Below are 10,816 nucleotides of genomic sequence, written 5' to 3' on the forward strand. Positions count from 1 at the left end.
CATAGGTGTATGGATTAATATCCAGGTTTTCAGTTCAATTCCATTGGTCAACCTCTCTGTTTTTATGCCAATACCAAGTTGTTTTTATTACTGTAGTTCTGTAATAGAGCTTGATGTCAGGGATGGTGATGCCTCCAAAAGTTCCTTTATTGTACAGGATTGTTTTTGGATATTCTTGGTTTTTTTGTTTTTCAGGGTCCTGAAAGCACCCAGTCCCAAGCAGGGATGGTGCTCGAGACTACGCGGCAGATCTCCATGTGGCAGCAGGTGAGACTTGCTGCGGGATCCTGGTGGCAGCAGACAGATGAATAGGCACATCATACAGAATGGAGTTGGATACTTATTTAGTAGCTATGGAAGGGAGGGGAGAAGGGGAGAAGATAAGAGAGAAAGAGACAGACAGACAGACAGAGAGAAAGAGAAGGGGGAAGGGGAGAAATGGGGAGAGGAAGAAGCTGCCTCTTAGAGAGAGAGAGAGATGGAAAGAAGAGAGAGAAGCTAAGGCTGCAAGCAGGGAAAAAGTTGACGTGGCTTGTCTCTTAAAGAGACAGAACATTACACCGGGGTTTTGTCCCACTGTGGAGGTCCTAGAGAGTGGGGCATCCCACTGTGTGGCTGTTTACTTACCTCTTAATTCCCCTCAGTATTGGAACAAGCTGTGTTTCAGAGTTCCACCCAGGTTGCACAAGGATAGGCTGGTTTGGGGATGGTGTGTGGCTAGTAGTTTGGATGGCCACCGGATGGATATGGGTTTTAGGGGAAGCCTAGCTGCAGGAAACTCCCTGCTGGCTGGCTAGAAAAGCCAAGGGAGTTGGGAGAGGGGCCCCGGGTTTTGTCCTACTCTGGAGATCCCAGAGAGTAGGGCTTCCTGCCATGTGGTTGTTCACTCACCTCTTAAGTCCCCTTGTATTAAATACCCTTAAGTATTGGAACAAGCTGAGTTTCAGAGTTCCACTGAGGGTGCAGAATGATAGGTGGCTTTAAAATATTTTTTATTAATTAAAATTTTTCATTTGTTTTACATACCAGCCACAGTTTACCCTCTCTCCTCTCCTGATGAGGATTCTTCTCTGTATGCTGTGAATGTGTTTTATTATCATTAGTTAATAAAGAAGCTGCTTTGGTCTATGGCAGGCCAGAATAAAGCCAGGTAGGAATCTTAGACAGAAATATACATGGAGAGTAGGCAGAGTCAAAGAGATGCCATGTAGCTGCTGAAGGAAAAAGATGCCCAGAACCTTTTTGGTAAGCCACAGCCTCGTGATGATAACAGAGACTAATAGAAATGAAGTAATTGAGGATGTAAGAGCTAGCTAGGAATATGCCTAAGGCATTGGCCAAACAGTGTAGCAATTAATATAGTTTCTGTGTGATTATTCTGGTCAGGGCATCTGGCAAACAAAGGAACAGTCTCCAATTACACTCTCCCCCCCTCATGTCCCCTGGACCCTCACCATTTCTCCTCTATTTCTGTTTAGAAAAGGGAAGGCCTCCCACGGATGTCAACAAAGCACAGCATATCAAGTAAAGGTAGAAACAAGCTCCTCTCTTTGTATTAAGGCTGGGCAAGGCAACCCAATATAGGTTCCCGAAAGCCAGCTCAAATTTTAGGAACAGGCTCTAATCCCACTGCTATGAGTCCCACAAATAGACCAAACCACACAACTGTCACACATATGTAGTGGGCCTAGGTGAGTCAATGCAGGCTCCCTAGCTGTTGGTCTAGAGTCTATGAGCTCCTATGAGCACAGATTAGTTGTTTCTGTGGATTCCCTTGCGATGACCTTGACTCTCCCTGGCTCTTACAATATTTCCTCCCTCTCTTTATCAGGATTCCCAGAGCTCGGCCCAGTGCTTGGCTATGGATCTCTGCATTTGTTTCCATCAGTTACTGGATAAAGGTTCTGTGACGACAATTAGGATGATCACCAATCTGATTACAGGAGATGGTCAGTTTAGGCATGTTCTCCACTATTGCTAGGAGTCTTAGCTGGAGTCATTCTTGTAAATTGCTGGGAATTTCTCTGGCACCAGGTTTCTCCCTGATGCCAAAATACCCCCTTACAAGACATCTCCGTCATTATTCTCCTCTGTCCTGTCCCCAGCCCACTCAACCAATCCCTCATGTTCCCATCTCTCTCTTCAGGGTATCTCTTCTACTTTGCCTTCCCAGATAAATCCACTTGAGAACTAAGACTACCTTCTAAAGAAGCCTCTTGGGTGGGACTCACTGTTTGCCACATGGATATGTTGGAACTTTGAAAATAGGACCCCTGGGGCTGAAGAGGTGGCTTGATAGTTAAGAACACTGGGTACTTTAGCAGAAGACCTGGGTTTGGTTCTTAACACCCACATGGCAGTACACCGCTACCTGTAACTCCGGATCCTGAATATCTAATACCTTCCTCTGGCCTCCAAGGCCATCAAGGACGTACATGGTACAGGTATACACACACATAGCCCAAACACTCCTTGCACATAAAATAAAAGTAAATAAACCCTTCAATAAAGAGGACATCTTGAAAGGAAATCATGTATGATGAAAATTACAAAGTAAAAAATTCCAATCTGAAAACATGTCACTGCAGAATGATCCTTATTGTGTGGTATCTTAGAAAGGTAAGGCCATGGAGGCTATGAAAAGATTAGTAGAGGGCAGGGTGTGAGGCTTAGGGTGGAGGAACTGATAGAACGCAGAGATGCTTTTAGAGTGGTAAATATTTTTCTGAATGATGCTATAATAGAGGTTAGATGTCACCCTATATTTGTCAAAACCCATAGAAAACACAATCCCCATGTGGATCCTAATGCAAACTGTGAACTTCAGGTGATAATGATGTGTCAGTGTTGGTTTATCAACTACAACAAATACATCACTAGGTGTGGAATGCGAATAATGGGCGTTTTATGTGGTTAAGACTATACTTTCTTACCAATTTTACTGTGAATCTAAAACTGCTCTTAAAAATAGAGTTTATTGATTTTAAGGGTATGAGCCACAGAATTAGTTTAACCCAAATCCAATGACAACAGTTGGGTTAGTCTAGAGGGTGTGATGTTTCTGTTATCTCCATCTTTCCCCATAGCCTGGAACCATAGACAAGAGAAGAAGAAGCTGAAACCAGTGTCTGTGTACAGAAGTGAAGGGACTAAATAGCATCTTAGCTTTGCCTTAAATTTGGCTTGTTGGGGTTTTTCTTCTCTCTTTCAGTGATGTAATGTTCTGTGTCAGAGACCAGCTTTGACAAAAATAGCACTTACCAAGGTAGGGGCATGGATATTAGAAAAAAAGTAAAGATAACAAAGACACAAAGGAAAATAATAAAACAGAAAACACAGGATGGTGCTGGGAGAGCGTTCCAGTGAATACTGAAATTGCTCGTGTTTAATTTTCATTTGCTTAGAATACCCCTGACCCCAAAAGGTAAGAGTAAGATAAAACAAAAACAAAAACAAAAAATGGATTAGCATTATACAAGGAAATGAAAGACCAGTTGAAGGTTGCAGGCTACATTCTTAAACATTCTGTTGCTAGAACAAGACAAGTAATCTCACATTCTAAACCAAAACATTCTGTAGGCAACCCACTCCCTAGGTGAAATCCATTGTTATCTCCCTGAAGGAGTAGAAACTTAGTTGGATCCTTAGACTTTTGTTTGAGGTAGAAACAGCTACTTCTCTATGCCTGAAATACAAGGTCTGGATATTAGCCACACCTGTTGACAATAACATTGAAAGAGCAGAACTCTCTGGTCTGAATATAGGTGGGTCCTTTGTTTGAGGTGCAAACAGACAATAACCTTGAAGAAATAGAAGTAAGTTTTAACTCTCTGACCTTTGGTAAGGGTTGAATGACAACAACTCTGAGCAAGTTGAAATTCTCTGACCTTCAGACAAGGTGAAAATAGGCTCACAATTTTGGGCCTTCACAGTTCCCTCACCTATTTATGCTATCAGAGACTCCTTGCATCAGTTTCTGCTTTTGTAGAGCAAAGAGCATTATGGTTTGACTACGAAATGTCTCTGTGAAAGGCTTATGTGTTGACTGTTGTTTTCCAACTGGTATATACAATCAAAAAAGTGATTGACTCTTGAGGCCACTAACTTCATCAGCAGCTAGATACTGAAGGGGTTATTAGAAGGTAGGAGCTGACTAGAGAAAGTGAGTCATCTGATGTGCCTGTAAGAAATGCTAAATATTATTCTTTCTGTCAAATACTGTAAAAGTTTTGTTTATGACAAATAATTCAAGTCTTTTTAACCTCAGCACCTGTGAGACTCTTCTGTAAATCTTTTTGTTTTCCCAACCTTGAAAACCCTTTATGCAAATGTTTTACTATGCCCATCCTGTAAAACTTTGTTTACATAAAGGTTCCCCTGCATTTTCAGGACTCCAGGGACTTCTGGGACCAGTCTTTTCCTTTTTGCCTTTGTTTCTTTTGCACCAATTCTTTTAAAACTAGCCAATCATGAAGGATTGTGAGGTTGGATCCGAACCAATGGGAGAAAGATGCAGTAGCTACCTACATTAGAATAAAAACCCAAGTGACCTTCCTGTCTCTTTGTGCTGGCCAATCAGGTGTGGTTGATTGTAAAAACCATTGCCTTGCCAAGGTGCTTTTGCTTTGTGCATAGGTTTCTTTGCAAGACAAGGTGATTAATCTTTGTTCCTAACTTATATTTGAAAGGTATGGGTCGCTCAGACCTCTTCTTGTGTCACCGTCTACCTGCCTACCACCAAGTGAGTGGTTTAACTCCAACACATGCTTCGTAGACTGAAGTACTGCCTCAGACCCTGAACAAACTAGCTGATTATAGACTGGAATTACAAGCCCAAATAAGCCTTCTTCCCTGAAGTTGTTTTCTCAAGTACTTTGTTACCGAGACAAAAAAAAGAAATATATAACACAGAAAGTAAACTAGATAGAACTCTAGGGGAATGTTTTAAATCTCAAACATTAGTTTGAATCTTGGAATAACTTTTGAGTAAAGAACAGCTCACAATCCAGAGATATCCTGAGTTCTGCAGCATCTGGAGTTTTCATCATCCAGAGTTCTCAGTAAGGCCCACAGCACCAGCCTGTAAGGGATCCAACCATCCCGCTTCCACCCCCATCCAAGACTAAGGCGTATTTCCCGAGTAACAAGCTTTCTAAGCCAGCTACAGCTTTCTTTTGATTACCTTTCCTCTGTATGATGTTTATGTTCCATTACTTTAAGCTTCCTTTTTTTTCCCACTCTGGATCTCCAACTTATCTTTAGGGTATGGAACATGATGCTTTTAAATCAAACAGATGTTTTTTCTTATGGTGGGGAAAATGTAGCATTTTATGCTAAAGATAAATTCTAACAGCTTTAATTGGTTGGGGGAGATGGAGTATAAAATTTTATATACCTCAAAGTGAGGAAGAGACCTAAAAGGCAATGATAGTCTCACGGTCCTCACTTTGGGGCTGACATGGAAGAGTCACTTTTCTCTCTATCCACCGCCCAAAATAGGTCAGGATTTCCTATTCTTCTTGAACATTACCAGCTTGGCTGCTTGCCCATTATTTCCTGGCAACCATCACCTTTTCATTGTTGAATTATTTCTAGAAGTTTCATGGCAAAAATAATTTACCAATATTTGGGAACAATGGTTATGGCTTATGTTGTTGACAAAGCATAGCCCCTGGTCATGTTTAGATAGGTATTTAATGCTAAAAGTGTTCATTTGAGAGGGTCTAGCTGCTGTGTTCCTCTGGACCAGTGTCAGTCTGCCACAGATAGAGGAAGCGGTGCCGAGAGGAGGGGTGCAATGAATACACTTTAGGCGCAGAGAGGGTGGCTTCTTTGCAGGTGTGAGGGAGCAGGTCACAACAGGAGGAAAACTTGTGTCACACAGGTTTCATCTTCAAGTCCCATGATGAGGTCTGATGAGCTTGCTCTGGTACTGAAAGCAAGATTTCCATCATCCCGTCTCCTAGACCAACAACCTACAGCTGCGGTAGGATGTCCTGTGGACCCAATTACTCCTTTTCAAGTTGCCTCACTCGCTTTGTACCTCTGCGGGTAAACGCTAATGAGAAACATCCTTTCTCAAGGCCAAAGGATGGCAGCTCTGAGCTGTAAAGTGCCCCAGTCCCCTCCTTCTCAGGCTGCAGAGCTGAGCCCTGGTTGTTCTAAGTATCAGGCCCCTCTCAGCTAAAAGTGCAGAGATTTACAGGGGGTAGAATCCTGTTTGCTTAAAGCTTTGTACTTTTAGTATGGACTTAAACATTATAGCTGTGGGAATGGGAACGCAGCCTCTTTGGGAACAGTTTGGCACATATATAATATATATGTATGTATATATTGTATGTATAATCCTAACTAGCACTGGGAGGTAGAGATAGGAGGATCAATTTCAAGAGTTTAAGATCAGCCTTTAATGCATAAAAAGTACAAGGCCAGCTCCAGCCTCAAACATTTTCTTTTGTTTGTGAGTGAAATGTGCAGTTACTATGTTAATGAGTAATGTTACACCTACATGTTTATCTCTGAGGAATGAAAACTTAGGTTTATATAAAATCTATATGCGAGGGACTGTAGAGATAGATAGATGTCTCTGAGGTTAGGAGACTTGCCCTTCTTGCAGAGGACACAGGTTCAGTTCCCAGCACCCATATGGTGTCTCACAACCACCAATAATTCTAATTCAAGGGGATCCAATGGCCTCTCCTACATCTGTGGATATTGCGCACACATGCATATAGGCAACCATTCATACATGTAATAAAAATAAATCATGAGAACAACAGCTGCCGGCCCACACTAGGACCACGTTTGCTCTCACTCCACTCGTGGTCTGGCTGGCCTGCAGGAGGACATCAACCCATCTGATTTCGGGGACAAGTTGATGGACCTGGCCTGTTTGGAGGCCAAGTACAATCACAGCCTGTGCCACCTGATCCACCATCTGAACTGTGCTCTCATCAATTCCACCCAACAAAATCTGGAAGACACACTGAATGCTGGTAACAGAGATCCTTGCAGTGGTCAACACTCTGTATAATAAACTATTGTGAGTTTAAGAAATAGTTCTTGATGTCCAGTTTCTTGTTCTTGCTTCAGACTTGGCCAGAGAGAAAGCCAAACTGCTGTACTCTGATTTAAACTCATTTGATATTAAGATACATTGAAACTCTACTGACACACATGGGTGTAAATTCAGTAGAAGTTGAAGAACTCAACTGTGGTGAAGATAAAGCTGATTTTGATTAATTGTCTAAGACTCCTGAAAGTTATTAGGCAAAAATGAGAAAACATCTTTAATAAAATCCATACATTTCTCTCTCTGTCGGGTTCAATACATGGAGAATTCCCTGTGCCAAAGCCACAAACTGATTGGCTAAGACAATCTCACAGGCTAGAAGAGCCACGGACAAGGCATGCTCTGTGGAAGTACATGGAAGAGTCTCATCAAGAAGCGACTGAGAAAGAAGTGGAATCTCCAGATTGTTGCAGACTTGCCTTAGAGAAGACCTTGATACTCCAATGTCCTTATATTATTTTGCGGTTGATCCCTGTATAGTGGAAAACATCTTTCCTGTTCGTTTCATTATATGGGATGCCTTTGCAAGAGTAAGACTTGATCAAGACAGATTACCAGTAATAGAACCAGTGATAATGGCAGAAAGTGAGGAAATTGACCAAAACAATTAAATTAGGAGTCAAGGAATTATAGCTTTGAGTTTTTATGACCGGGAGGAGATGATGAAGAGCTTTGAAATTTCTGAGCCTGTAATCTCTCTGAGTCAGAGCCAGCAGTTGCTAAATGCCAGCTGACGAACTGAAAGCAATGTGATGTGATGTATCTTGAAAGTGAAGCAGCATATATTGTATACATGTTTTATTAAATGTTTTTAAAGATGAAGATTCAATTAAGTAAAATACAGCTTTTGAGAGTTAGTGGATTTTTCATGGTTATCTCTGATTAAAGGAAATTCAGGGCCATAAAACAAATAAATAAATCAAGATTCTGGAGCGATGATTCAGCAGTTAAGAGCACTGGTTGGTCTTTCAGAGGACCAACGATTGAGTGGCAGTACACTTCACATTTTCTGCAACTTCAGTTCCAAAGGATCCAATCTTTCAGATTATAAGGGCACTCCTTGTGTATGGTGCACAGATACACATGCAGGTAAAACGCTTATACATATGAGTTGAAAATTAATTTTAAATAAAGAATTTTATTTATTTAAATATTTTTAAAATAAATGTTTTGTGAGGAACATTTACATGTGGATTTATTTTTAAATTATTTTAAATAAAGCCATAAGGCTTCATTCATCCCCATCATTGAAAAGCTAGAAAAAACTAAATATTCTGCAACTGACAAGTGATACACAACTAGAACACACACACACACACAGAGAGAAAGAGAGAGAGAGAGAGAGAGAGAGAGAGAGAGAGAGAAAGAGAGGAAAATGCAATTAGAGATATAAAAAAGGAGTGACATCCTGCACACATAGCCAAAAAAAACTGAAACTCAGATTCATTTTACTCTCCAATGGAGCCAGTCTCCAAAGTTACATAAGGCCAAATTTGATTCGTATAATTACCAAAGACACAGGGGAGAAAGATGACAACAGACCAAATATATATAGTAAACTATGGGTTCGTGGAAGTGCCATCTCAAATCATTTGACTAAGAATGCTTTGGGTGCCGTATAAGGGTGTGCCTCAAGGCTGCATGTTCTAGAAGTTTATTCCCTAGGGTGCCTATGTGGAAAAAGCGTAGAACTTTAAAGAGATGGGGCTTAGTGAGAGGTAATTAAGTACTGGGAGATTAATCTCAAAGAAAGTTAATATGAGGGCCTGGGATTGTATAGACCTTTTATCCTAGCACTCAGGAGACAGAAGCAGGTAGATCTCTATGAGTTTGATGCCAGTCTAGTCTACACAGCAAATTCCAGGCCAGTCAGGGCTACATAGTGAGGGCCTATCTCAAAAAGGCATAATATAACTTCTAACGGACCTCTATAATACTCATAAGAGTATCATAAAAACAAAACAAAGCAATATTGAGGTTATGGTGGGGGGAGAATTGCACAGTGTTGATATAAATTATTATAGCCACTATGGAAACAAAGTTTGAATATTTTAAAAACTATTTTAACTAAAAATAAATATATCTTAAAATGAAGCTGTACCAGCTCTGGGAATATAACTAAAATTTACCACAGAGATGCCCTGTATCTATGTAACCAAGACATGAAATCTGCCTTTACCTTCACCAACAGACAAATGGATTTTTAAATGCCTGCTTTATATGCACAGTGAAGTCTCTCTAGGTCACAAATAAGAAAGATGAAATGAAATCACGCTACTTGCAGGAAAATGGGTAGGACTAGTTATTATTTTCTAAATCAAAATTAGCCAAAACATATAGGCAAGTTGTCATGCTATCTCTGTGTCTGGAAAGAAACAAACAAAAAATGGGTGATGGGTTCCTAGGAATGAGGAAGGGGTCTAGAGAAAAGGAAAGAGGCAAGAGAGGGTTGGAAGAAAGGCATATGATCAAAGGTTTGCATAAGCAATGGTAGAAATATGTAAATATCAAATGCAATCCATTAATTTGACCAATTAATAAATATTGAATAAGCATAACTTATTAAAGAGCCAGTATGACCCATGATTCTTCTCGTTTTGCCTCTCTCTGCACATATGCCCACCACTGTGATACCATCTGCTGCAGGCTTTCATTAGAGCCAAACAGATGTCAGTGCCATGCCCTTGAACCGCAATTACTGTGAACTAAAATTCCCTTTATAAACTAGTTAGCTTCAGGCATTTTGTTATAGCCACACAAAAAAATAAGCAAATACAGTGACCTATTTAACAAATTACATTAGTATAACTTAGCAATCATTTCCAAAAAAGTAAGAGGAATAAAGTCATATCTATATATTTTTGTTCATTAAATTATGGAATCAGTTGCACATTTTAATAAGTGAAACCATTAAAATGCTAAAATAAAATGTGTAGAGAAATTTTAACTATGATTAATTTAGTCATTCTAAATGTAGCATCAAAAGTAGTGATAAATACATGTCTTTGAAATAGTTTATAGAAATGTGGTTTGTGCCAAAGAAAATAATAACAACAAAAATACCTATAGCAAAGGTCAAAAATCAGGAAAAAATTTCAACTTATATCATAGATAAGAGACTAATATTCCTAGCATGGTACTTATGATAAATTAACTGGAAAAAAAAGTCAGCCACATAATAGAAAAGCAGAGTACAGCCATTTCTTTTTCATTTAAACATTATTTCATGAATAGAAAAAGGGGGCGATTGTATGGCACAGGAAATAAAAAACTTACAATGCCCAAGAAGTCCCTGGAACTTACAAAATTCATGAAACCTCTCCATGAGATTATATAGAAGTAACATCTGTTAAAGAGAAGAGATTCTCTGAGCTGACAAGTTGCCTAAAAGCTGTGCCAAGAGCTCTGGGGGTTTAGTTCTCACGAATCATCAACTGCACTGGGCTGAGATTTGTTTCTGGTGATGCAGCTGCCCTTGCATCTCTCATGTTCCTATGAAGGGCTCCAATAGACTCACGGGTGCTCTCAGACAGACTCAGGTGAAATCACTTCATTGGTTTGTCATTGGTGCTCTATGTCGGGTGATCAGATGTTCATTCATGTGTCCCCAGGAAAAGTCACACAATAATACCCACATAGAGCTTATCATTCATTGGAAAAATCAACCATCCAATAGGAAAGTGGTCAAAGGAAAGGAATTTCAGAAAATAAATGAATGCAAATGGCTTGTCGGGCATACCTATC

The 10,816-nt window shown here is 40.1% G+C and overlaps 1 pseudogene; it reads left to right on the forward strand.

The window, feature by feature from the left end:
• The window catches only part of LOC101989650, a 30,364-nt pseudogene extending 22,558 nt beyond the window's left edge, over positions 1 to 7,806 (forward strand).
• Positions 7,807 to 10,816: the final 3,010 nt, after the last annotated feature.

Source organism: Microtus ochrogaster, unplaced genomic scaffold (assembly GCF_000317375.1).
Source record: "Microtus ochrogaster isolate Prairie Vole_2 unplaced genomic scaffold, MicOch1.0 UNK83, whole genome shotgun sequence".
NCBI classification, from domain to species: domain Eukaryota; kingdom Metazoa; phylum Chordata; class Mammalia; order Rodentia; family Cricetidae; genus Microtus; species Microtus ochrogaster.